Here is a 6218-nt window from a genome sequence, read left to right as displayed (position 1 = left end):
AAGTATCAGAGGGGTAGCCGTGTTAGTCTGAATCTGTAAAAAGCAACAGAGGGTCCTGTGGCACCTTTGAGACTAACAGAAGTACTGGGAGCATAAGCTTTCGTGGGTAAGAACCTCACTTCTTGCATCTGAAGAAGTGAGGTTCTTACCCACGAAAGCTTATGCTCCCAGTACTTCTGTTAGTCTCAAAGGTGCCACAGGACCCTCTGTTGCTTTTTACAGATTCAGACTAACACGGCTACCCCTCTGATACTTCTCTGGGTAGGGATTTTGTATCTTCTTGTGTGTTTGTACTGCATCTAGCATAATGGAGCCATGAATCTGGTTTGAGGCCTCTGAGCAACTTCTGTAAAACAGATAATAATAGTAATATTCCCTACACTGTGCATCATGTGTGGAAGCAAATGCCAGTCAGCTGTGAAAGCATGTAAGAGGAGAGCGTAGTCTAACATGCTAAGCCAATTCCATCAATGACAATCCTCTCTGCATGAAGATAAGGTTGGAGCTTTGCCAGTATGTGATTGGTTGAAGAGAGGTGGACGCTAAGCCAGAGCACCGATGTTCTTTGCAGCTTGTTGACTTTTAAACCACTGAATCTTCCAGCAGAAAAAATAGCTTATTTCGTAATGTAACTAAAATCAAATTTATATTTATTTTGACACACCTGAAGTCACCAATCAGCCCCTTTTCACAAAGGGCCTGAAGTTTATGGAGAGACTCTTACTGAATTCAGTGGATTTTGTATCAGGTCCTTGATGCTGTACAGTCTGAGGATCCATGTGGGTAAACCACCTACACCCATGTGAAGGTTCCCATTGCCTTCACTGAGGCATTGCGCAGGCAATGAGAGGATCAGCCCACCTGAGCAACTTGAAGAATTAGAACTAATGTGACAGTATTTTTGTTCTTCTTTTTTTTTTTTTTTCTTCAGATGTGTATCAAGTTTTACATTTTTAATTCCACTCCAGTGGAAAGTGTTTTAAAATATATTCCTAATTTATAAATTTACTAGTAGCTGCAAGACTGTGATGTTGCACAGGTATGATTTGTAAAGTTGTGTGTAAAAAAAGCAGAAAATAGCTGGATAGTAACAGACTGCGAATCTGGTGATATTCTAAACAAAAAGAGTTATCAGCCATGCTTATACCTGTTTCCATCGCTTCACACTAACTGAACAGAAATTCTAGGCTTCTGAGTGATGTTTGTGGTTTTTGTTGTGTGTGCTGGTTGGGTCAATTTGTGTGCAGTTCTGGGAGAGTTGTGTGGATTTCTGCAGGTACCAAACAAGGGTGTGAGTGCGTTGATGGGCTCCGTGTTTTGGGGATTGTGTTGATTTGAATGGATGGCAAATGGAAGGTATGCTGGAGTGTGCAATCTTCCTTTTACAACCAATGAAATTGTTGCATGCAAATTAGCTGTAAATGGGATGGTGATTGGTTGAGTCACATTTGACTTCACAATGGTCTAGGACTCTTGGCATGGTATAGATACATGCATTAGGCCATGTCTACCAAGTTTTGCTGATGCAAGTTTCATTGGCTTACATAGAATCATAGGACTGGAAGGGACCTCGAGAGGTCATCTAGTCCAGCCCCCTGCACTCATGGCAGGGCTAAGTATTATCTAGACCATTCCTGTCTAACCTGCTTTTAAAAATCTCCAGTGATGGAGATTCCACAATCTCCCTAGGCAATTTATTCCAGTGCTTAACCACCTTGACATCTGTCACCGTTGGTACAGCACCCCAAACTGAGAGCTGCACTAACAGTGGAGAAGCAAGTGGCAATCACACTGTGGAAACTTGTTATGCCAGATTACTTACCAGTCAGTGGGAATTCATTTTGGAGTGGGAAAATCCACTGTGGGGGCCATTATCATGGAAGTGTACAGGGCCATTAATAGTCTCCTAGTACACAGAACTCTGACTCTCAGCAATGTGGAGAACATAGTGGGTGGCTTTGCAGCTGTGGGGTTCCCAAGCTGCGGTGTAGCAATAGATGGGATACACATTCTTATTTTGGCCCCAGAGCACCTTGCTACAGAGTACATCAACAGGGCTATTTTTACATGGTTATGCAAGCTCTGATGGATCACCGGTGGTGCTTCACTGGCTGGTCAGGAAAGGTGCATGCTGTTTGCATATTTAAGGACAGAGTACTCTTCAGAAAGCTACAAGAAGGAGCCTTCTTTTCCAACCACGGATTACCACTGGTGATGTTTAAATGCTAATAGGGATCCTGCCTACCCTGGCTCTTGCACCTGTACCCGGGCCATCTTGATAACACAAAGGAAAGATTCAACTACAGGCTCAGCCGGTGCAAATGACAGTTGAATGTGCTTTTGGTAGATTGAAAGGATGCTGGTGGTGTTTACTCACCAGATTGGATCTCAGTGTGGAAAATATCCCAATGGTTATAGCTGCCTGTTGTGTCCTGCATAATATTTGTGAAACAAAGGGGGAAACGTTGCTGCAGGTGTGGAGGTAGAACGTCTGTCTGTTGAATTTGAACAGCTATCAGATGAGCTATGTGGCTTAGGGAGGCTTTGAAAAAGCAGTGAGCCACAGGAATGTGCTGTAGTGTACTGTGCTCAACCTGGCGTCGCAGTTTGGGGCTTGTTTCAGAGTTGTGTCATGCTTGCTTCATACCTGTGCATATATCACTTGACAGTGCAAGCTGGGATGCCTCTTGTACAGTTATCACTACACTGTTTGACACTGATCCTATTGGTTATGGGTGTACCAGACCACTACTTTCACTGTCAGCAGGCATTATACACCATGTGTTGTAAACTAATAAAGATTAATAACTTTCAAAACAAAACTTTCATTTATGAAAATAGCTCAAAAAAACCCACACTTAAGTTCTTCAGCTTTAACTTAAAAACATTTAGGAACCTTAGTAAATAAGAGGAAGGAACATTGATGTCCTTTGTAGCTACACATACATGAGTCGAAGCTCTCACAGATCAGTGTAAGTGAAGCTGTGGTTGTCCATGCCTTCCGTGGTTTGTGTTGGTAGGTGTATCAGGCCATGAGGAGAGCTGAGGTGGGTATAGGGAGGCGCAGTTCTCCACAGACAGCAATGGGAGTTGAGCCCTGGATTGTTGAACCTGGAGATCCACAAGAGTCTGCAGCATCTGAGTTGGCTGCCTTTACTGGTGCATCTCCCTCTCCTTTTCCTGCATCTTTCTCCTGTTGCACTTTCCTTCTCCATGCAGTCTGGAATATTCACCCCCCAGAACCTCTGTTCCAGGTCTGTCGCAGCACTGGCTTGCAGGATCTCACAGAACATGTCCTTCTGCGTCCTCTTTTTTTTCTCCTCCTCATCTGGGTCAGTCATTCCACTGGCGTGGAGGTGGAACCCCTCAAGGCCGCATCAGCCACAGCTACAGATAAAACACATAGAGGTACCATTGTCAGTATAGTAGGAACGGAAAGCAAAATTTAAGTTGTGCTTGTTCCTATTGCCACTCTCAGCTCAAGCCTTCATGAGTATGACCTGACAGGGGTGAGGGAAACAAGGAGGGAGTTCCTCAGTTGCATGAAACTGAATATAGGGCACTGGCACTGAATACTGGCACCATTTCCCACAGGAGGTGGTGATGTTAGCTGATATCTCACTCCTGAAGGTAACAAATGCAGAGAGCACAGCTGCTGCTAGCATCCCAAAGTCACCTGGAACAGTATGCCACTAGCCTGTTTACAGCAATGGTGCCTGCCAAAGTAATCACCAACGGGCATGGGAAAGTGGCCCATTGCAGAGGAAGAAATAAGGCTGCCAACCCTAGAAACCTTTGGGAAAGGATTGCAGAATACTTCCATGGAAGTTGCATCGAGATCTCTCAGAAGAATTCCAGGGACATCCCTGTGGACATAAACAAACTGCTCCACAGCCCGCCCACCCTCCTCCACCTTACTCTAGAGGAGAATGAAGAGCAGATAGAAACTTTCTCTCTTTGTTGTACCTCTACCTCTTGTAGTATGACTAAATTAATGAAAAGTCAATAGCTGTGTCTTGCTAATTTTGGGGTGCCATCACTGTAATTGGAAATTTATTTACACATTTACCCAAAGTTTGTTCCCCTGTAATGTGCTTGCTCATGCTCGATTGCAGGGACTGGCTGGACTGCAGTGGAATCAAAAACGGTTCCTGGCACACAGCACAGCTGAACCCTCCATCACCTGTCTCCCATATTCCTCATCCTCATTGTTCTTAGCAGGAGCCTGTGACTCGAGCTCCTCACAGTTCTCCGCAGTGGTGTGCAGCATGGTGGTAGGGTCTCTGCCAAGTATGGCGTGCAGCTCTTCGTAAAAGTGGGCAGTCTGTAGGTCAGCGCTGCATCGATTGTAGGCCTCTCTGACTCCCTGGTTTGCCTGCCGCATTTCTGTGGCTTTCATGCAGCACTACTGCTGGTCCCTATCATACCCTTCTACTTCTCTCCTGAGCAATCTGCTTATGGATGTTAATATTTCTGTGGCTGGTTCGGAGCTGTGCCTGCACATCCTCTTCTCCACACAGGCCCAGGAGATTCAATATCTCCCATCTGCTCCAGGCAGGTGTGCGTCTAGAGAATGTAGCCGGCATACTCAGCTGGGCTGTTGCGCACAAGAACAAAAAGCAGCTCACCAAGCTGGGCAACCAGGAAATGACATTTCAAAAATTCGCAGGGGTTTTAAAGGCAGGGTGGGGGGCTTCTGGTCTGCGTGAGTCCTAGACAGTGGAGTTAACAATTGTGACCGGAGTGGTCAGTGTCAGGCATTGTGGGACAGCTGCTTGAGGACTGTTAGGGTAACACGGCATCTACACTTGTCCTGCACCAACCTCCATACTTTGACCATGGGTCGAGCCACTCAGGGAGCTGGTGTTATATGCCATCATAATGGGCCACTTTACATCTGTGGGAGTTAAATTTAATTGTAGACTTGTGCACAGTTAGGTCAATACAACGTGGCTTATGTCGACCTATCTTTGTAGTATAGACCAGACCTTACTGTTGCTATACCTCATGGGTATAATTCGTAAAGTAAGAATGGCGAAGAACTTAAAAATTGGATGGTAAGAGTCAGCAAAACTTAGTGATGATTCAGCCTGGTGATATTCTGAACAAAAAGAGCCCTCAACTATGCTGTAGCTGTTTCCATCGCTTTACACTGTCTCTACAGACATTTTAGGCTTTAGAGTAACACACATAGTGATATTCCTGGAATTTTCTTATATAGATTTTGTTTAAAATCTATTGTGATTACACCTCACAATGTTAAAAGAGATTAGAACAACAAGTATCTATTTTTTTCAGTTTTACTTTGTGCGTTTGACAACACAATATGGCTGCTTGTGGTTTGGCATCATTGTTCTATGTATATAACTGAGTAGTTCACATAACAGAGAGAGAAACATTTTTAAAAATAGCAAAATATTATTGTGAAACCAAAATAATGTGAAAGTGAACACAAGGACAAGTATAGTAACTGAAACTACTTTTTTTTAAATTGACAGATTAAAATATATCAGATTGGTTGCCCCTTTATGTAAAACACATAACAAAATTGTTCATTAAAAGCTACTTCCTTTTAAAATAGAATTTTCAAAATATATTATATTAATAAAATGTTTCTCATCTCTTCTTTTAAATACATTTCAAATATCTATTTTAATTTAAACCAAAAGATTTGTCTCCCTTCCAGCCAGGCTGGCTAATCTGCAGTAAAGGATTGAGACCCCATTGTGCCAGGTAATTGTACAAAAAGATGGTCCCTGTCCACAATGCTGAGATTGTGACGTGGAAAATCTTTCCATGGCCCTTGTGCAAATTATCGCAAAGATTTAGTAAGGCTAAAAGAAACACTGACACTTTCAACCCTTGTGTGCACACTAAGTTCAGGGGTCTTTTATTAAATATGAATCTTTTGAGTTGACAACCCTGTGTTCCAAAACCTTATCTGTATTGCTATCGTTTGTTGATATTGTCTTTGAAATAACGAATCTAATATTGGTTTCTGCTGGGTATACATTTTTTCACAATTAATTTTCATGTGAAAATTTAGATTAGTTGTTGTTTTTCATAGCAGAAAGTATAACTTACAATCTGATTGTAGAAGTGATTTGAATGTGAATTTTAAAACTGCAAAACAACTTTTAGCCACAAGATGTCACTTGAGACCAAACTTTCCTGAAAATTAATGTTTTTGATCATTCACTGCAAAAGATCATTCAACT

At 42.7% G+C, this 6218-nt stretch overlaps 1 protein-coding gene across 1 annotated transcript in view; it reads left to right on the top strand.

The window, feature by feature from the left end:
• Window positions 1-6218, top strand: part of MRPL13 (mitochondrial ribosomal protein L13) — a 53385-nt gene that overhangs the window by 2152 nt on the left and 45015 nt on the right. The gene's annotated exons all lie outside the window — the stretch shown is intronic.

This window comes from Trachemys scripta, chromosome 2 (genome assembly GCF_013100865.1).
Source record: "Trachemys scripta elegans isolate TJP31775 chromosome 2, CAS_Tse_1.0, whole genome shotgun sequence".
NCBI classification, from domain to species: Eukaryota; Metazoa; Chordata; order Testudines; family Emydidae; genus Trachemys; species Trachemys scripta.
This window is presented reverse-complemented; position numbering and strand designations above follow the sequence as displayed.